Source organism: Talpa europaea (assembly GCF_964194135.1).
Source record: "Talpa europaea genome assembly, chromosome: 13".
Taxonomy (NCBI): Eukaryota; Metazoa; Chordata; class Mammalia; order Eulipotyphla; family Talpidae; genus Talpa; species Talpa europaea.
The window spans coordinates 20,856,947-20,880,174 of NC_140080.1; positions in this window are offsets into that span (position 1 = coordinate 20,856,947).

Genomic DNA, 23,228 nt, shown 5'->3' on the forward strand with positions numbered 1-23,228 from the left:
TTTTTAAACTCTTAGTGAAAAAAAAAGAGAGAGAGAATCAAACCATCAGCTCTAGGAAAAGAAATTACTAATTAAAATTGTCACCTGAGAAACCATCACCAATAAGGATTGTTACTGTTGTTTTGTCTTTTTTTTTTACAATTCTTTGACTATATGAGAATATTTTTTGTCACTATTCGCATAGGATAATTTCAGAATTGACCCGAAACTAAGCCCAGTGAAAAATGCAAAGAATTTCAAAATCATCTGTTTCTAACTTCTTCCCCAGCTGGGAGTTGGAAGTTATGATAAAAAACAGAAATATGTTGACAGGTGAGTGAGATACAACGATATCTCATTCTTAGAAACTTTAACTTATTCTTACAAGTTTTATTATTAGGAATGGACTCATTGGAGCATTATTGATATGTAGTTTAAGTAAGATTACTAATTCTGAAAAGAGGCGCTTTGGTGAATTCTGTAAAAGAATCTGATTTTGTTGCTTCAAACCCTAAGTTGTTTATGTTCAGTCAGAACCTTATTAAAGGCAATAAGTATAAATTATTGTGATGTAGAGTATAGAGTATAATGAAGGCTCAAGCAATATTTCACCATAGACATTACTATAAACCCAGTGGCAGGTCAAGGGAAGATTCTTCACTGAAACTTGCAATTTAGCTGCAGGAGTGGCTCATGTCATCTCTGCTGTTATTGTGGGCTGTGCCAGGTAGCACCATTTCAACCAGCTTTACAAATTAAATCAGATAAGATGGAGTTATAAGCTATGAGAGAAGGATGGGTTATATTATTTGAGATTGCATTTTTTGGTTTTCAGGAAAAGACACGCAATTCCATGATAAAATCATGCTATTAAAAGAGTTGCTCTGATATGATCAAACATTAAAATCACATATTTTATAATGTCTTTTATTTGGTTTTTAATCTAATGATGAGCTCATTGTGTCTAACGCTTCAGCTTGTTGAGATTTGTGGATTAGAGCTAGGCTTTTGCTGACCCTAATTTTTTAGGTTAATAGTAGTTTTTATGAGAGCTGGTCATCTGATACATTGTGGGGATAAATAAGTCTTTCCACTTGGGATTCTGTCATTCAAGACCAGTAACTCTTTACAAGGAACAATATTCAATTGATTTTTTTATCCAAAATGATATAGAAACAATAGCTATAAATCTGTTATCTAATATGCATGTATATGTACTTTTAACATACACATTATGAATTACATTTAGCATTTAATATATACATTTAATGTGTTTTTCTACCTTAGAAATTACTTTCTTCTCTGTAATAACAGCCTGTTTATTAACCTGGACAATTTCTTTCGATTAGGCTGGATATATGCATTAATTAACCTCACCGGGTTAATTTTATTTAAACAAACAAAAACTCAAAATATAAGAGCACACTTCATCCCAACTCTTTAATATTGGATGTCTCCTGACTTTATGTTAAACCTTTTCAGAGTGAATGAAAATGTATGTGATTGTTCATTAGCCTAGAATTCCTGGGTGTGACTAGGCCAAAATTCTTGAAGTTGCCATAGTTAGAACATTTGTATATCAACCAAATATTTCTATCATTCGTTCTTTTGCAGCAAGTTCAATATTATATTCTATAGAATATTTACTTGAAATACTGATTGACTTAGAAAGTATTTTCAATAATGATCAATAGCCAATTATTTGGTTAAGGTTTACTTCATATCATCTCCCTTCTAGTTATTTTTGCCTGTGGGATCACGATTCGATAGCTCAGACACAAATATCAAATAACAAAATATTCAGAAATTATTTCAATCACTTGGTAAGAATTTATTAAGCACCACTCATGCACAAGGCACTCAAAGAATATTATGAAGAAATATAGGATAATTTCTTCATAAGAGCATTCAGGATTCTTTGTAATTTCTTGTCTGCCGAAATATAATTAACATCCATGAAGAGGACCCCTGTCTTACAACACTCACAAAAATTAACTCAAAATGGATTAAAAGCACGTATAAAGCCTAAATCCATGAAACTAGAAGGGCTATGAAGCATGGCAGGGCAGACCTAGGGCTCCTTGACATGGGTCTTGGTAATGCTTTTTGGATATAACACCTAAAGAATTAATAACATCAGAAATAACCAAGTTGTGCTATATTAAACATAGAAGGATCTGAACAGCAAAAGAAATCATTAACAAAGTGAAGACAATCCACAGAATGGGGATAAAAACACAAGCCATGTATGTGATAGAGGGACAATATCAAAAAAAATGTAAGTAACTCATCGTTCCCTTGGAAAAAACAGACAACCCAATTTAAAAATGGGCAAAAAACCTGAATAGATATTTCTCTAAAGAAAATATATAAAAGGACAACAGGTACATGAAAAAATATTCAACATCCCCAGTCTAGTCATTCAGAAAGTGCAAATTGAAAACACAATGAAATATCTTGTTAGAATGGCCATCATCAAAAAGACTAGAGATAACAAATGCTGGTGTGGACATAGAGAAAATGAAACCCTCTGCACTGTTCGTGTGTTAGTGTTAAAGTAGGTGAGACACTACGGAAAATAGTATGGGGGATCCTAAAAAAATTAAACACAGAACCAGCATATGATCCAGCAATTCCATTTCTTAGAATATAACCAAAAGAAACAAAAACACCAACTCAAAAGCTATCTGCACTCTCATGTTCATAACAGAATTATTTACAATGGGCAACCCAAGTGCCTACCAACAAATGAATATATAAAGGAGTTGTGGCATGTATGTACAATGGAGTATCACTCAGCCATCAAAAGTGAAAAAAATCCTACCATTTGCAACAATATGGATGAAGCCTCAATGCAAGTGAAGTAAGTGCTAAGTGAAGTTAGAGAAAGAAAATACGGCATCATTGCATTTCTATGTGGAATCTTTAAAAGCTTAACTCAACTCTTAGGAAAAGACATCAGATTCATGTTTATAAGACAGTAAGCAGGGCCAGGGAAACTTGCAAGAAGGTGTTCAAAAGGTGCAAACTGCCAGATAATTAGGTAATTAGTTTTATTTTCATGACTTCTGCCACAAATTGGGTACAAAGATGAGATATAGTTGCAAGTTCTGGAACAGTGGGGCCGACACCAATATTAACCTGCCGAGCAAAGCCCCAGGATTGTGCAGAAGAAACTCATTCTAACACCATGGGATAATGGATGTAAGCAGGGTGGTTGTACTAGGAAGAGGAAATAGGCAGTTAGAAAATATGAGATGCACTCTTTCACTACCAGTCAGACTACAGTTTGTTAATTGCCTATTTCATCTTGGCTCATCTAAAATGTTTCACCAGCAGTCTTAACAGCCACTGACAAGCTTTACTGACCAAGATAATATCACCAAATCAGTGATTTCATGACAAGGAGACAAGGAATTAACGCCCACAAATGACCAGTCCAGCTCCTGGTCCTCCAGGGCTGAGGCATAGGAGGACGGGTTGTGGAACACTGAGAGGAGCAATAGGTTTATTTATTAAGGTTTTGGGGGCAGCAAAATTAAAAGTGATGAAGATTAGGCTATAATGACCTACTTTTAATGCCTGCCACTAAGACTCCTCAGTAGGCTGTGAGGCCTGCACAGCAGAATGCTTTAGAACAAAGACTGTGATGTGAATCTTGCACACAGAGAGGCATTTGAAGCTTAAAAAATACCCAAATATACAATAGCCTCTTGTTTAATTATAGTAATTATTCATCAGGCTCCAGATGTTAAGAAAGAAAAAAAACTATCTTTTTATGATTAGAAGCATGAATCCTTTCAAATGTGTGTGTCACCAAAATGGAATGTATCTAATCATCAACTTGCAGCTGAGAGAGTGTGGAGTAAATAACTCAAGCCAATCCACATCCTTATAGAAGAATTTGTTTCTGAGAGGAGGGAAAATACCTTCCATTCGGAAGAAATCAGCCCTTAATTTCAGCCCTCCAAAAAAAGTCAAAAGTACTCGGGGCATTCTGGCAGTGTCAGAACTTATTTTACAACGTTCAATCAAATGCTTGTCCAAAAACCACTGATGGCTGCGGACTTACTTTGAAGCTGCTGCATTCTTTCAAAAGTGATTGAGAGGCCTAGGAATCAAGGTCCCCAAGAGCTTTGCAAGCCTGGAGTGGGGGAGAGGGCAAGGTGACCTCCCAGGAGGCCAAGTCTGGAATTCCCTAGCTGAGGACTAATCTCCAGGCTTTCCAAATGAAATTAAAGAGAAGACAACAAACTTTCTTTGCTGCCAGGGTCCCAAAGACATAATTGGACAATAATTACTGGACATGACAGACACTTTCCAAGATGGTGTGAATGATGCTCACTGCCTGATATTCATGTGCTCATGTGGTCCCCTCCACCTTGAGCAGAGCCTACTGTCTAACCAACAGGAAACTATGGGATGAGATTGCATTCTCTCTCTCTCACACCCTCCCTCTCTTTCTCTCCACTTGCTTTGGAGTTACCCAGTCACAGTGTCAGTAGCTACTCAAGGTACCCAATGGAGGAGACCATGTAGTAAGAGCTAAGTCCCTCTCCCCACACCAGCACTCACCTGCCAGGTGAGTGTGTCACCTTGGAAGCAGCCCCTCCTGCCTGGCTCTGGTCTTTTGACATAGCCACAATCTCAGGAGAGACCTTGCAGAGGAACCACCCAGCTAAAGTGCTCCCAGACTCCTGACCCACAGAAACTATGTGATAATAAATGTTTATAGTGTTAAGCCATTGAGGTAGAGGCTAATTTGTTATATAGCAATAGATAACTATTGCATAGGGAAATCTCACACAGCTTGACTAGATCCTTTTTCTTTGAAGTCTTGCCATAAATAAAGCTATGCATTTTATTTCAGGACCAAATAATTACATGGTGTATGTGTGTGTGTGTGTATGGGGGGGGAGTGGGGCAGAGGGAGGGAGAGAGGGGGAGAGAGAGAAAGGGGGGGGCACTTATTCAAGCTGTCTCTTCCACCCCTCAATGAAGAACACAGCTCAAGGATCTGAAGATATGCCATATTTACCCACTTTATGGGCTCACATTAGAATAGACACTTCATATTTCATGTACTTTTTCTACCTGCATTATTTGAAAACAGAAAATAGTAGTTTCACAGGTCAATGAACTTATTTTATATTTTTACACCACTGCTGTGTTCAAGGTAATATGTAGAGTATCTTCCTAGATCTAAAACCCTCACAGTCCCTATCCTCAAGGAACTTATACTGGGAGGAAAAAATGGAAGTATGCTTGTCCATAATTTATACTAAAAATATAAAATATGTATAGAGGTAGCCACTGACAAGAGGTATTATTGTATTTAAACTCTGGTTAGATAATAGGATTTCTGTGGGGCTAGAGTGGCTGAGAAGGTCATCTCAGAAGGAAGAGCAGTGTGAGGCTGGGCAGCCTCGGAGCCCAGAGAGAAGGGAACCCTGTGATGTACTGAGGACACAGGCCTTGGCTGTGGGGCGCTAAGTGAGTGGCTGGCAAGAGACATTGAAGTGTTGCATACATTGGAGTGACCACACACCAAAACAGCCCTTTGGGAAAATGAGTAGATTGAGATGAATGAGAAAAGGCAAGGCTTAAGGAAGCATACCCAGGAGCTAGACAAGAGGGGAGAGGCTGATCTAGGGAGGGAGCAGTGAGGATGGAATGAATGGGCAAGGATGAGAAAAGAAAAAGAAGGATTCTCTTGATTTCACCACTAATGGGAGAAAACGGAAGTGGGCAGAGGAGGAAGAGTTTGTAACAGACAAAGAAGGCCCAGGAGTTTCCACCAGGGGTTTCCACCAGGGTTTTTAACAGAACGAAGGATGAACAGAAAGGCTGCTGGGTGGAGTCAGCACGGAAATGCTGGGGGAGGGACATGCAACCCAGCCTCCTCCTAGATCATCTCAGCTGTAAGTGAGTGCCCTTTGCAAGTACAAATCCTCTGGTGATTTGCATTGGAAACTGTCAGCAGATTTGCAAATAAAGTATAAGACCTTCTATGTATGGATGCAAATATTCTTGCAATTCTATCCATCTACAGATATATCAAAAAACTCCAAGTGAGACACTGCGGAAAAAAAAAAAAAAAAAAACCAACCAACATGTCTTTGTTTCTTTTTGACAACCTGACCCTCCACCCCTATCTTGCAATATGTCTCTAAACAAACACTTAGCCTGGTTATACATCCATGATAATGGTTAGAGAATTATAGCATGCTTTACTCTAAACCCACCTTTCCAGAAAGTCTCCTATGAGCCTCCCTGGTGGCTCAAGGATTAAAGTCAGGCTATTAAGATCCCTGCCAGGGAGCTACCCACATGGCCCAGTAGACCTCTCCAGTCTCGCCCGCTGCTCCCCTCAGCAGTATATTTTGGTCAATCTGCCTGTTCTGCTCCCCACTCTATCTTTGGTGAATCCTCTCATCCCCTGCACCTCTGGTCTATACCCTAGTTCTTGTGCATAAATAAATAAATCTTTTTAAAAAAAAGTCTCCTAGGAAAAAACAAAAACCAAAACCTATCTTTATCACTGGCAATCAGCTAATTGTGTGATATACCATGTTCCATCGGATGGAAATGCACAGCTTCCCTGTGTATCCTCAGCACTACGTGCTTAGTTTGAAGATGTTTCCACATTTCAGAAGTCTGAAAACATATCAATGTCAAGGCTGCCTTGCAAAGCCAGGGTTTGAACCCAGATGTTTCAATGATGCTACCAGGGCCTCCTTGGTTACCTAGGGGTTAAGTCTCAGTGCTGCCACCATGACTTCTGAGTTAGATCACCGGCCAGGGAGCTGACCCACATGGAGCAGCAGACTTCTGTCTCACCCACTGCTTCCCCTCAGCAGTGTATTTCAGTACATCTGACTGTTCTGCTCCCCACGCTTGTCTCTGGTGATTCCTCTCACCCCCTGCATCTCTGGCCTACACCCCAGTTCTTGTATGCATAAATAAAAATAATTATTTTTTTAAAAAACAGAATGATTTAAAAATAAAAATAAATGAGACTACCATATTTTAGATTTTCCTATGTGTAGATGAAGCAAATATTTAGTGAATAATAGTGGTGGGGGAGGGAGGTCGTTGTTTATTCCTGTTTTGCAAATTAGAACCAGTTCTGGCTAAAGTAAAATATGAAAAGAAAATACTAAGAACAAGAACTTACCAGGGGTTTAGTAGCACCATTTGAGCAGTTTACATATATGCACTCACCTAATTCTTACAATAGCAGCATAAAGAGCTAAAATTGACATGCAGAGTCAAGATTTTGCTTTTTTGTTTTAATGAGATTGGAGATGTGCTTTATTCCTCTGATATATAATACTACTCTCTCAGTATTAGTGCTATATATTCTCATTTTTTTATTAATTTATTTTTCATTTTATTTCATTGTTGTTCATTTTTGTATAATATTTGATTTCTCCCGTCATGCGTAGTCCTCACAATTCTTCCACCACCACAGCACCCATGACCATCACCATAGTCAGAGTCAAGATTTGAACCCAGGCAGCCTTGCAGCCTAGTCTCTTTGCCCTGGGCCTAAAGAGAAGAACTTTCCATGGATATTTTTATATCATTGTATTATTGCTGTGTAACAAGTACCAGTTGCTTAAAGTAAGACACCACCACATCTCTCCAATTCTCTTGCCCTGGGCACAGGTCCTCCAACTCTCAGCTCCTCTGTCCCCCTCTTATACTTTTGAGGGCCCTGGTGATGACATTAGACCCACCAGTATAATCCAGGATCATCTTCCTATTTTAAGGCCAGCTGATTAATGAACCACCTTAGTTCTCCTCTGCTGAGTAACACAATGTAGAGAGATTATAAAGATTAGGGTGTGGACCTCTTTGGGGGGCCATTGTCTGCCTGCCACACTCACAAATGCTGTAAATAAAGAATCTGAAAAATTCAAACCGATTCAAGTGCTGGAAACCAGAATGACAAATAAGAGCACAGAGGCGAGTGGGCTGATGAGAAAACATGCTCGACAATGCCTGATCTGGGAGGAGGCATTCACCCTTCACTTACTGAAACTGGCCTGTTTCGCCTACAACTTCATCATAACATGAAGACAGTGAAACCCTAGCTTCCTGATAGCACCTTCCTAGCAGTTCGAATAAGAAAAACGAAAACTTGTCCCGCTCTAACACCTTACCACGCTTCGTGATCATTACTTTGCTAACTTGCATGCAGCTCAGCCAGCCATGCAGAGATATTGCAGCTAGGATGACCTTACAAACTCTCAACCCTGAGGAGCCCCCAAGAAGTGTGCATGGAGCAATTCTGGGGTATACCGCACTTAGGGAGCTGTTGAAAGTGTCTGGGAGTAGAGCAGGCTAAGAGGGAGAGGGAGATGAGCTGGGGAGAGGACAAAATGCTCTAGGGCCCAAAGCAGAAAATGAGCATGAGCTGGTTTCTCTAAACACGAGTGTCCAGTCAAAGGGCTGAGCAGGGAGTGGTAAAAAGTGAGGTCAGAGGGGCCAGCAGAGCAATTTCCCACAGGGCTTGGGAGCCAGGCAACACATTTGGAATTGAACCCCTAAGAACCAGAGCCACTGGGGGCTGTTAAGCAGGAGCCAGAATCAGTCTGCTGCAGGTCAGTTGTTGGGATGTATTCCTCTATTTGTGAAATGGAGCTGACTATGCCCACCCCAAAGGATGGAGATGAAATAAGGAACAAGCCGCCCAGCACAGTGGCCAACACCCAGTCAGCACTCGAATACAGAGATGGAAAGAAGGTGCAGAACCAAGAGGTCAGCTGGGTCTCCATCCTGGAGTTCTTTTTTTTAAGATTTATTTATGCATACAAGAACTGGGGTACAGGCCAGAGGTGTGGGGATGGTGAGAGGATTCACCAGAGACAGAATGGGGAACAGAACAGGCAGGCAGACCAAAATACACTGCTGAGGGGAGCAGCGGGCGAGTCAGGAGAGGTCTGCTGTGCCATGTGGGTAGCTCCCTGGCTGGGGATCCAACTCATGCTGCAGAGGCTGCAGACAGCTTCATAGGTGGCATCTCAACCCCTTGAGTCACCAGGGAGGCCCCCCATCCTGGAGTTCTAAAGTACAATTATCCTAATGCCCAAATCCATTATCACAGAAGACCCTCCATTTGGTCTGAAGAATCTCATCAACCAGCCCCAGAGTTTCAAGAAATGACCTAAACTCAGACCACTCCCCTAGTTGACCTATCAAACTTCCCTCTGCCCTGACCCTGGAGAGACCCCCTTGGGCTGCCCCTTGCTAATGGGCCTGGACCAGATCCCTATTGTCAAGTAAATGCTTTCTTGATTATATATCTTGATTATTTTTTTGGTTGACAACACATTCCATAAAACATGAAAAAATCAGGTTACCGTAAGCCTCTGGTTTGGGAGAGAAAGCACTTTTTCCAACCCAAAGTAAACAGATAGTAATGTCTTAGTTTCTACTTTGTCTCCTTTCTTAAAATGTTAGAAACAGCTGGGACGGATACCTCCACACCTCTACGGTTTAGGCCAAGTAGGCAACTTCCTCCAGGGGCCCTTTTCTCTCAGTAGAGCCCCGGAGCCTCCCTCAGGGCACCCACCCCTTCATCTTGCTTCAAAGCTGCCCCTTCCTCCCACTGGTGAGAAATGACCAGGAGTGCTTGGCCAAATTCCAGCTGGAATGTCATCCAGCCAGCCAGTGACCCAGAGACGCACAACATTGTGGGGAAAATGGCAGGCGTATCGATGCCCTCCAGGCAAGTGAGGAATGAGAAGAGGCTTCCAGGACAAGGCGGTCTGTGATCGGAGCGCAGCAGAGGAGGAATCGCAGGCAAGGAGTCGTGGGAGCGAAGGGTGTGCTTTCTCCAGGTAACAGGGAGAAGGGAGAACTCAGTCTGCAGGCGGGAATAGCACCCTGTGGACCCTCATGTGGTACCTCAGGCTGGCACTGACGGGAGAGGAGGCTGGTCTTGAAGGGCAGACCCCAAACACAGGGCCTGTTTACTTTCTTCCAGAGCAACAGAGGAGGTTATGGGGGGGGAGGGTTATATTGAGATGAACGATGTCAACTTGTGTTTTCAGAGGTCACCTGGCTGTCAGGACGGGTATGAGGCTCACAGAGTGAAAATTTGGAATGTGGGAAGTGTAAAAGGCAAAAAAACAAACCAAAGGGGGTAAAAAAGGATGCTCCAAAGTTCCTTCCTGGGGAGAAAAGATCATCACATGCTTCTGCACACCTCAGCCTCCTGCCGTGACCCTAGAGACCCTGCTCATGAGTCTCCAAGTTCCCAGAGGCTCAGATGTCACATGTAACCAACTTCTGTATCTACAGCTATGTCTCACATACCTTTATTTATAGAATTGTATGTTTTACTTTATGATCAAAAAAACATACGTGGTGGGCCTCCCTGGTGGTGCAAGGGATTAAGATGCAACCTATGAAGCAATCAGTCACTGCACCACGAGTTTGATCGCCAGCCAGGGCGCTACCCACATGGCGCAGCAGACCTCTCCTGACTTACCCTCTGCTTCCCTCAGCAGTCGATCTGTTCTGTTCCCCACTCTGAATCCTCTTACCTTCCCCCACACCTCCAGCCTGTACCCCAGTTCTTGTATGCATAAATAAATCTTGAAAAAAAATACATGGGCATTTAAAGCATATTTACAAAACAGTCTGCTGAGAATCTCAACCTTCCACAGCTGGGGCTATGACATCTACGGCTCACAGAAAATCATTAATGAAGAAAGGAGACACACAGCCGATACTGGGATTTGTTAAAATAAGCAGACTCTGCATATTAAACTAAATTGTGAGCAATTTTTCTCACAGTTCAGTATATCTAGAATGGAAAAGTCACTTTGGGGATGTTTGAATTATCTAAGAAATGTTTCTGCAGCATTTTAGAAAAGTAGGCAAATCCTTAGCACTCAGAGCAAGCACTTGTCTTACAGCCGCTGGGAGATAAATGGCTTACAATAAAATAAACCGTATTTGGTAATTAAGATGATGTGCATTGATTCCTACCACTTATCTCTTTTGAAACATCCTTGTAAGAAAGATCAGAAAATCGCACAGCTGAGCTGTCAAAGGAGGAGGGGGGAGGGTCTGGGAGGCAGGACAGCAGGGAGCAAGGTGAGAGGTGGGTTTTTTTTCTTTTTCTAAGTGCTGCTAAAATTAATGGTGCTATTTTCACACTTGTAAAGCAGACTGTGTGATTATAGTCCAAGCAAGGTTTCCTCTTCTCCCCAGACACCAGAGCTTTGATAGCAAGTGGTCACATGCAAAGGTAGAAACAATCACCATATTCTCTTGAAAAGTAAGTAAACAGCTTTCAGAATGACTGTGGCATGAGCCATTGATGGGAGGGGCTGTGATGGTGAGAAATTTCACATCCAGATTGGAGCTTCTCCCCCAACACCCTTGGCCTCTGGGCAGCTCAGCTCATGCTGAGCCCAGCACGCTGCCCAGGCTGCTGATTTAGGGCAGTGCTTGGTAGCTCTGGAGGCAAAGGGCTGCTTTTTCATACTCTCTTTAACCCCTAACATCTGTATTGCTGCATTTTTCAACTCACTGGAATAAGAATTGGGGTTGCCGCTCAAATCCAGGATTAGGAGGTTATTTCAAAGAATAAAGCAAAAGTTACCATCATGGAAACCTTACTTTTTGCTGCAAGCAAAGTTCCCAAGTGGCAGAAAAGAAGGAAGCAGATTTGATTTCTTCATGTTGTATTTATTTATATTTGGGAGTCCAGACATGGAAGTATGTGTATGTTTGTGCTTAAAATACGAAGCAGAAGCAACATCTAGAAAACAAGTATTTTAAGATTTATCTGGAGATGATATGGAATTTATTCAAGGACAGAGACAGTGATCCAAAAAGATAATTAATTAATTAATTTTTAAAAACACAACAAAACAAAAAATCAAAATGCCAGGACCAATACAACATGCCGGAACTGACCTAATAATTACCTCACGGTGTAAATACAATTACCCGATCCTCAACAAGAGGCTGCGCGATTGTGCTGCAGCCATTCTTGACTCGCTCACCCTCTACAGAGAGAATATGAAGTGATAGTACGGCAAGAAGGCAAAGGCCACATAATGGCCAGTGTAAGAGTAGATGACGCCAAGATAGAATAGTGAGAGTCAATTTCCTAACTGGATGAAAATGAACTAAATTCAGAATCAAATTGAAATCCGGGGCAATATTTATTTTCCTCACCATCGTGCCCTCCTGTAAGCAAGTACAATTTTCATCCATTTCCCTGATCAAGGACTAATAAATGCTGTATTTCAGCAGCCTGTTAAGAGCAAGTCCATCTTTTTCATCTTTCCTCCTAAACAAAAGCGCTTCTTTGGGTCCTGTTTTCTGTGTGAGTTGGCATCTGGGCTGGGGAGACAGTTACATTTGCTGGGAGAGGAGCAGCCCAGAGGCCTCCATCCACAATGCCTCCTTGTCCCGAACCAACCAGCCTCATGGGTGTTACTGGCCAATCAGATTAGAAGTCTCTGAGAAACCCTTTGGATTCCCTGTCAAACAAAGGTGTGCACTCAAATCACACACAGAAAAAAAGGCAGGAAGAGTGGAACCTTGCACCTGTGTTAGTAGGAGAAGAAAACGCGCCTGCTCTGTGTGCCTGGGGACTTGGAGACCTCGCTCTACCTGTCAGAGGCCTGAGTGATTGTCTGAACCCCTGCAACTCTGGGGGTAATGAAGATTTGGGGCAATTAATTAAAAAAAAAAAAACACAGCTGAGGCCGCAGTCTTTTAAGCACAGACTATGAGTCCAAAGCGATAAAAGTAAGACGAAGGCCAAGTTTCCCAGTGATGTCACTGGCTGTCCTGGCAGCCCGGCCTGGGTCAGGACAACCTCTCAGCTGTGATCTATGCGCCCGTGTGCACAGGGAGAGGGCCTGTATATTACGTGAGCACAGAGGCCTTGAGCCCAAAGCCCCTTATACATTAAAAATATAACGGGAGAGATTTTTATCACCCATGAATATTTAATTCTCCTGAAAGCTAACCATCTGCCTATCACAAAACCCCAATGTGTGTGTGATTTTTCCGTGCTGTCTTTCAAAAAATGCATACCATTTCATTCTTCCTGTGATGCCCTGAAAGCACCTTCAATGTGCATTGATCCCTTTGATCTAATGAGTATGGGTATTTTAAAAACAAAGTCAGCTCTGTTGCTCTAATCTATTTGTGGGGAGGAACCAGAACAATGGGGGTAAACCAAGTCGATTTCCACTGCTTGCCTGGTGCCCTGTACACTATTCACTTGTGTTGTGAACGTGCTTTAATTTTTGCTGATGTCTTTTTATTTTAAGCTTCATGTGAATTTAAAAAGAGTTTCATTGATATGCAACCTACTGTGTATTATGATATCCTGCCTGCCCTGTTGCACCGTGAAGCCTGCAGCTGCCTGGAGCTTAATTATGCATGCATGCATGCAAAGCCCAGATGCTGGGGCACGGCCAAGGGTGCCTCGGTGACTCCGGTTTTTTACTTGTTTTTGTTTGAATTATAATTTGGCAGATCTATATTTCTCAACCCATTTTGTAGCTTGAGCATGCTCCTCTGCCTCTCTTGCTACCTCTGCCTGATGAGGCTTCTTCCAGATGGAGCCCTTTGCCGATCTCAAGTGCCTCTGAGATCTGAGAAGGGTCATTCATGGGTTGACAAATCCTTTTACCTACACGGCAATTTTAAAAGGTACAGAAATGACCCTAGCCTCAATCCGTTTTCCTCCAGATGGTTGGGAGCTTAAAAAAAAAAAAAAAAAAAAAAAAAAAGAAGAGTTAACTAGAAGCTGGCATCTGGGCAGAAACAAAAGCGGCTCCGAGCCAGGCGTCTACAATGGAAAGGACTATAAGGCACGAAGCTTTAACCTGCTGAAAGAAGGTAATGGAGACCAACAAAGCGGGTTTGTAAAGCACACACATCATCTATTCAGGGTCTTTTGTGAACTGTTTTCCAGCCCACCTAAGGAAGCCCAGTCTTCAAGGAGAACAAAGCCTTTCTCAGAGTACACCGATGGGTACCGGGGGCACAATACACCCAGCCCGAGTTGCCTTCATCAAGAGATGTGCAGATACAGCAACCGTTTTCACATAGGATGGCAGATCCTGGTTACCCGATTTCAAAGGAACTGTCAGAGATGCTGGTGCTAATTTTTTAAATGAATCATCAAATGAAAGACACTGATTAAACTCATTGGAATCTTGAGATGTCTTATACTCCTAAAACTTGAAAAAATAAATACTATAGAGGGCCTCCCTGTTGGCGCAGGTGGTTGAGTGCAGTGCTGTGAAATTGTCCGCAGCCCCTGGAGTGCCGGTTCGATCCCTGCTGGCCATGGAGCAACCCACACGGCGCGGCAGACCTCTCCTGTCTCGCCGCTGCTCAGCGAGAGTACACTGCTCAGCAGTGTATTTCAGTCAGTCTGCCTGTTCTGTTCCCCGCTCTGTCTCTGGTGAATCCTCTCACCCTCCTGCACATCTAGCCTGTACCCTGGTTCTTACATAAATAAATAAATCTTTATAAATAAATAGTATCGAAATACAGTGAAGTTTCAAAAGTAAGCGACAATTTGTGATGGGACAAATAACTGACACTAATTTCAAGCATAATTCTTAACTTTTCCAAGCAAGACAACCTACTAAGCATGCCATACCCTACGTCACAATTACTAAAGGTAAATTCATTGACTATTCCCATTTTACAGACGAGGGCCCTTCCTTACACAGATAAGGACACTGTCCCAAGACCAGTGGTTTCTAAGCAGCAGAGCTAGAATTTAATACACATCTCTCTGCCCAAAACCCATGCACCTAATAGCTATTTTATTTTGCCTACCTAAGGACACTTGACATATTCTTTGCAGCATATAAACTCTCTCTCAGACATAATAACTTACTGAGTGTACATTAGGAACCAAACACTATTATAAGCTCTTCACCGCTACCCTATGAGGTCATATATTTTGTTACCCCATTTTTCACATGAGGTGTCTGCTTAGTAGTTCTCAAACTTCAGCCCACTTCAGAATCACTTAGAGGGCTTGTTAAAGCATAAGTTGCTAAGCTCAACCTGAGTGTTTCACATTAGTAGGTTTGATTTGGGGTCCAAGAATTTGTCTTTTTAACTTGTAATGTTGATGCTGCTGGACTGGGGAACCCCACTTTGAGAAACCCCGCACTATGCTGTACCAATATTGCTGACAAAGAATCGCTAGAATGTGCAATCTGGATCCTTTACATACTAGTTACACACTTCGAATCCAAAGGCAAAGGCTATCTCCATCTAAAGAGCTGGTTTGAAGACCCAAATGAAGAGCTGATTCTCAATTCCCAGCTTTTCCTAGGAGCCACGCAGTCTTCCAGGTCACATAGGTTACCCAACCAAAGAGTAAGTCAAGGATCTGGGCTGCACCAAATGTCAATCAATATCACGTAACACACATCAACGATCAGTGACTTCCTGGGATATGTGAAACAGTGCCACTGTCTTCCTTGGTTGTTAGAAAATAGAGTTTTGTGCATGTTAGCAATATGTGAAATGAAGCATCATAAGGCTAAGGAGAAGTCTCAGAGCAGATTTTAAAAACCAAAGATGCCAATGTTAAGGGGAAAAAATTAAATCAAGGCATTAAAACATCTTTTGCTCTATTATGGAACAGTGATGTGGAAAAAAGGAGAGGTGTGTGGGGATATTAAAAAACCAAAATTCAACAGATTAAATTCTAAAGATCTTACTGGCTTTATTTAATGATTGATGAATCAAGAGGCAACTAATTTAGGCCACAGAAAGGAGCTCTGAGGAGCTGAACTAAATGGAAGATTTTTATAGGCTGAAGGGAATGGGAACAAAGAACCTGTATGAGGCCCAAAAAAGGGTAAATCAACTGTTATAAGTTTACTTCGCTTTTAGGGGATGCCGTGGGTCTAGAAGGCAGATTACCTACACTGGTGCTGGTCAGGACACTCCTGACTGACCATTTTAAGCTTCCATTTCTAAGAAAGCCCAAATGGTTTGGTGACCTGGGGCTTACTTACCAGCAGCAACTCCATTAGGGGCCTGTTGTGTTATTTATAAGAGGAGACTCATAAGGAATAAGTATGTACAGGTGCATAGACTTTTAAGTTTAATTTTCTAAATTAAATAGATCAAACATTTAGAAATAGAGATTTACACACTTCAAAGTGGTTTAATTTTCAATGCCAAGTTCGCTACATAATATAAATTATTAGTATTCCACCCCCAAAAAGGAGTCGGTGTCCCATAACTCAGAGTATCAAAAAATTTGTCTGCCAGCTCATTCCTCTGTATTCTACACTGAAAAAGGAGGGAGAAAAGTCAAACTGCCTGCAAGAGATCTTTACCACATTAGCTATCATCCTTCCTTTTCTCCCCATTGGAAATTAAATAAACTTACAAGCATCACTTTTTATTTGCCCTGAGTGTGTCAGTGTAACATGAGTACTAACTCATGATCCCCTAATATGTAAAGCAATTATAGCAAGATGCATTTTTAATTGCAATTTTATACAACTTTACAGAAAAGGATCATCAAATGAACATTAAATTCTTTATTGTAATGGGGTGTTTGGTTCTGGTATCAAACAAATCAGTGAAATGCCAACTTGGCTCCTCCTGCTCCTGTTTCCTCAGCTCTCTTAGTCAGCCTCTGAAGGCCGGTGTCACTGTGTGTGAAACAGTGATACTGATACCTACCCCACAAACGCGTCATGGGAACATTCATGCCAGGAAACAATGTTTGTTGACCTTTTCTGCTTCCATGAAACTTTACTTCTGGGAAGCATATCAAAGTCCTTTTCCTCTTTTAAAAAAAATATATATACATGTAGTTTTACATCATGCTTTCCTATTAGATGGTAATTTGGTTTTTGCCTAGCACTTCTTATTTTCCTCTTAATAATTGCCTTGTGAGTCATTATCTAGCATATTCTTATGCTGCTAGAAGACCATGCACATTTTGAATGCCCTATTTGAAACAGCAAGATTTTTACCCAGTTTTTCCCTGCAGGAAAACTAAAGAATGTCTCAAGGACATGAAGAATGTCCCAAGGTCATAAAAAAAATGTCCTTGAATTGCTTTGGGATGGTTCATTTGTAGTGTTGGGAACATCTCCTTTTCTGTGAAACAGTGGAAGCAGAATACCAGATCCAAGGGTAGGCAAGCAAGGGAGAAAGGAATTTTCAAAGACAAATATAATATGTGATAGAATATTAGTTTCTGAACGTGATGCCCGGCTTCATGCATACACCCTTGCTCCACCATGCTGTTCCTGTCCATGCAGGCTTTCTCCAATCCAGGCTCACAACAGCTCACCTCAGGTACTGTTTTTTCTAAGGCAGATGGTCCTCCAGATCAGTGGGAGGGAGGTCAGTCAGAGTTAACCAGGTAGGAAATCAACCTTAGAGAAGGATCCCACTGGGGAAGATCCTGGCACCAGCCTACTGATTCTACCACACTTTGATCCCAGAAACTATTAATAGAGGTGTGGAGGAAAACCTAGGCTAAATATAAAGTGCTGGGCTCCCCCACTGCTATGGATGCTTTGTGTTGGATGCCCTTGAATTGAGGAAGGTTTACTTTTATCAAAAACAAATTTACTGCTCTTGGAATGATTATCTAGTAGCAGATGTCCAAGGTTAACAAGGATGCCAGGGTTAGATTCATGCTGTGAGGATCTAGGATGCTTATTACCCCTGCCATGGCATGAGACTGGAAGGAAGAATCTCCCTGGTTTGCTCATTTGAGTAATAATGTATCACGAGTTGCTCTATTCTGAGATAGCAACAATGAAAGTATCATAAGCTAGTAATTCATGCATTCAAGAAATATTGGGCCTCCTGGTGGCGCAAGGGGTTAAGATGCAAACTATGAGGCTATCCACAGGCACTGCAGCAAGAGTTTGATCCCTGGCCAGGGAGCTACCCACATGGTACAGCAGACCTCTCCTGGCTCACCCACTGTTCCCCTAAGGAGTGTATTTCAGCCAGTCTGCCTGTTCTGTTCCCCACTCTATGTCTCTGGTGAATCCTCTCATCCCCTGCACCTCTGGCCTATACCCCAACTCTTGTATGCATAAATAAATAAATCTTCAAAAAAAAAAAAGAAATATTGGTGCATTGCTGACTATGCATTTCCACTATTTAATTGATACAGCAATGAACAAAACACCAAGATAATCACCTTCAGGAAATTTACATTCCTGTGAGGTTTGGATAGGCTTTGAAGGAACAACAACAAAATTTTTACTTCCCAAGAAGAAAACAGCAACTGTTTTGATCCATAATTTGGCTAACTGACTTACTTTTTTAATGATAGGTCTTGTCGGCCACATAAATCATGCCTTCCCAGCCCTCACTAGAATAGATCAACACCCAGCCTAGTTCAACAACCAGAAACTCAGTACTTCACAGTGCAGCCTATTGCATTTGTGCATATCCCAAAAGATAAAATTCTTTAAAAATGGTTAAATTGCCCTTGACCTTTGATTGCCTCCGCAGCTGAAGAGCACAACAATATGATAAAAGATGGCGGTGCTGAGTCCCAGTCAGTGGTAAGATGATCACTTTAAAAGGACAGTTTGATCCCATTCTTGGGTAAAGGAAGGGAAAACCTTGCTTTCTACACTTAGGAAGCCAGGAGGGGCCCCAGTGCTGGCACATTCTACAGGTGATACTCTTTCACTGTTAAGTTCAATCTCTAAGTATCTCACCAACAAAAGTACTATTTGTCTTCCACCAGTTTCAGAGACACTGAAATACTGTGAAGAACAGTAGGATAGGTGCCCTCCTTCTGTAGAGAGTTTTCACAGTGTCTTTTTATGACATCTGAGAGAATCATTTTTTATAGTATAATGTAGTTCATGACAGTCTGAAATGCAACCATTCAACACTTGTATTGTAGACACGTGTATAGTAACAATACAGAAACACACACAGAGAGACAAACTCACACCATCTTATTCTCCCCTAGGATGAAGGTGAGACGTTTATGTGGCAACAGACAGGTGCCTGGCCCTCCCAGCTTCACAGTTAGAAAACTGAGCTTTCTCTTTTCTTCAAAAGGCTCCATTCGGGCCTTCTCGGTGGCACAGGGGGTTGAGTGCAGTGCTGTGAAGCTGTCTGCAGACTCTGCAGCACCAGTTCGATTCCCGGCCAGCCAGGGAGATTCCCACAGCAGACCTCTCCTGTCTCGCCTGCTGCTCCCCTCAGCGGTGTACTTTGGTGCTTCTGCCTGTTCTGCTCCCTGCTCTGTCTCTGGTGAGTTCTCTTACCCTCCCACACCTCTGGCCTATACCCCAGCTCTTGTATAAAAATAAATACATCTTTAAAAAAAAAATTAAAAAAGGCTGCAATTCATTACAGCATCTATGTCAGAGGCCAATAACAAAAAGCACCAGGGAGAGTGATTATTGTCCTCCTGCAACACAAACAAATTTGTTTTCCACAAAGGATGAATGCAAAGCTTTGTATCCATTAAATAAAGCATGTTAACTAGAAACCTCTTCTCTGGATCATGTTTAAGAGCAGAAGAGGGAAGAAGAGATTATACAACATGCATGTGATATATGTGTGTCTACGTGTGTGTGTATATACATATATAATTAATATTAGCTACCACACAGTAAGGTTAATTGTTGCTTCTCTGAACACTTAATCTGCAAGCACTTGATAAATCCCACCCTGAATGCAAGTGGCTGGTATTTAGGTCACACAAAGTCATTGCCGTTTTTTAATTTAAACTGTGCGCCAGATTAAAACACAAGAGTATTTCAGGAGGACAATTCCGAAGCAGCAGAAATAGGCTGTCATTTGGTGTAGAAAGTTTCCACAGCACACCCCGGGGACATGTTAATCAAAGCTTTTTAATGGATTCAGTCTGATCTGTGACAGGCTTTGTTCCAGAGATGGCATTTGCTGGATAGAGCTGCAAGTTATCAATAAGACACAGTAATTGCGGGGAGTGATTGAGCTGCATTTCTGAGGTTTCATAGCATCCAGCTCTTTTTTATTATCCGTCGAGGCAGCGATGTCTTGTAGGAAAAGTCAAAGGAAGACTTGTTTCTTCCTTTTCATCTCTCAATACATGACGATGGAAAATTAAGCAGCAAGAAAAACTGACATTAATGTATTTTTTAAACCTCACACCACCTTCTCTAGTTTCTCCCCCTTGTTAAGTCATTGTCTTAAATTTTGAAGTCAGGACTGGGCAGCAAATCTTTGAACCTGATCAAATAAATCCATTTTAACTAGAGACAGGCATGGAAGCTGTTCCATGGGCCAGGATCTCTGTGCAGTGGCTTCTTCACTAAGCCCTTTTTTATCACTCTGGCATCAAAGCAGCCAGAGGCTGAACTAATGACTGAAAATCACACTCATCACCTATAGGGCTAGTTAACTTTTCAGCCACTTAAGGGTGACATTCACCATGTAATGGGAAATGCCTTGGTGCCTGTTCAAAGACAGGTGTGTAATAGAAACCGAATGGTTGTTTTCTTTAATAAGTCACAATCCTCACTTTGGACAATCAAAATCGCCCCCTTAGTAAGGATGTCGAGGAGAGGAGGCAGGGGGCAGATAGTGTTCCAGAAGGAATCAGACTAATTAAGGCACTTTTTCCTTTCCACCTGGTCATCTCCAGCTCCCCTGTCCCTGACTTAGTATGTCTTGTTAAAGATCCCCCCACCTGGCTAGCCAGCATCAACACTTTAGGAAGCAAGCAAAGAACAACCCCATTCCTCAGGTCTAGGCCCATGTCTTCCTGTTTTTTGCTGTGTCCCTGTGTGCCCAGCTATTGCTTCAATTCCCCCAGTCAGAGGTCCAGTACATTGACCCACATTATTCCACGAAGCTCTGAATAAATGTGTATTTGCCAGGATACAAACTATAGGCCTTTCTGTGTCTCTGGCTGGGAAGGAAAATTGCACAGAGCTCCGAAGTGATATAAAACATCTAGCACTGTGACTCTTATTTATCCATCACATGTCTCGGAAACAATCCAAACTCCGACAGCTCCTCGGGAGCAATTACAAACTACTTTCCCATCGCATGTCTTCTTCCCAGCCCATTCCATTCTACTTTTGTTGGCTGCATACCACATTTTGTAATTTCATCCCTCTTGTCTTTGTTTATAACATTCCTTCAGCCTGAAATATCCTTCCTCCTCATTCTCCACTTACCAAATTCCTTCTTAACCCTCAAGCGCCACTCAAATGTCACCTACCCAGTGAGGTCAGAATTAACTGAGACAAGGGACAGGGCCACAGAAGGTTGGGGTGCAGGGGTCAGGGTACCAGGGACTTGTGCTGTCAAAAAGCTTTAGGGAGACGACTCAGCTCCTAGCCAACAGGTCATCTGTTCTCAGAATGCCAAGCCACAGTCTGTGGCTTCCAAGCAAAAGTGAATCTTGTAAACCCACTGAAGAAAATAAAGATGGACTAAGAAACTGACATGGATTCTACCTGTGACGGTCAAGCACTGTGCACTCAGGCGTTCATTGCAAAGGCCATGAGCCTGGGGGAGGGTGAGCACCCTAGGGTGTGGCAAGGTCTCCGGGGAGCTCCCAGCATACCAGAACCCTATGGAGGACAGGGTATTGCCTCCCAGCATTTATTTCTCATCCATTGATTAATTGCTCCTTGGCTATCCTTCAGAACAGAGGTACTCAAACTTTAGATCATCAGAACCTTCTAGAGCAGTTGTGAAACAGACTGAAGAACTCCCTTAGTCTCTTCTGTCCAGTAGTCAAGGAAGGGGGATTAATATTTGCATTTCTAAGAAGTCCTGGGTGCTAACAACCTAAATGCCCAACAATAGATGACTGGATCAAGAAAATGTGATATATAGAAGAAAATATAGGCGAAACACTACATGACATGCACCTCAAAGACATCTTTACAGACACATCACCCAAAGCAGTGATAGTGAAAGTAAAGATAAACAGCTGGGACTACATCAAATGAAAGAGCTTCTGCACAGCAAAAGAGACAATAACCAAAACAAAGAGAAACCCCACTGACTTGGAGAAAATTTTTGCACACAACACTAATGATAAAGGACTGATCACAAAAGTCTACAAAGAGCTGATGAGACTCAACAAAAACAAAGAAAATAATCCAGTCAAAAAATGGGCAGAAGAGCTAAAAAGAAACTTCTCCAAAGAGGAAATGCAAATGGCCAACAGGCGTATGAAAAAATATTCAACATCACTTGTAATCAGGGAAATGGAAATCAAAACTACCATGAGATATTAAAAAAAACTAGCAACAACAAATGTTGGTGAGGTTGTGGAGAAAAAGGAACTCTCCTGCATTGCTGCTAAGAGTGCAAACTGGTCCAACCTCTATGGAGAGCTGTGTGGAGATTTCTTGACCTACTAAAGATAGAGTTTCCACATGATCCAACAATTCCACTCCTAGGTATTTACCCAAATGACTCAGAAACATCAATACCACAGGGCACCTGCACCCCTATGTTTATAGCAGCACTATTTACAATAGCTAAGCTTTGGAAACAACCCAAATGCCCAAAAATAGATGACTGGATCAAGAAGATGTTATATATATACACCATGGAATATTACTCAGCATTCAAAAAAGATAAACACATGCAGTTTGCAGCAACATGGATGGAGCTGGAAGGGATCATGCTCAGCGAAATAAGCCAGAAAGAAAAAGAAAAATACCAGATGGTCTCACTCATAACAGGAATTTAGAAAACCTAAATAAGGGACCAGGAAAAAGACTAACTAATACAAAGGAAAAATCAAAATCAACAAGCAACTATAAACCAGAGACACACTAAGGTAGGGGGGAGGGAAGGGGAGAGGAAGGACTAGGGTCAAAATAAGGGGAGGTGCAATTGTATGGGGAATACAACTAAAATGATAATGCATACATTGTGCAAAAATGAAAAATGATGTAAGAATTATATAAAATAAAATATTAAAAAAAACTCTCCTTAAAAAAAAGATGTGATATATATACACAATGGAATACTATTCAGCAATCAAAAAAATAAATTCATGCCATTCGTAACAACCTTGATAGAGCTAGAAGGCATTATGCTCAGTGAAATAAACCAGAAGGGAAAAGAAAAGTATTGGATGGTTTCACTTATAGCAGGAAAACAGGGAAACCAAATAAGATATCAGTGCAAAACATAACAACAGTACAAAACACAGCAAAGCAAAAACGGACAATTATAAATGAGAGACATACTGCAGGGGA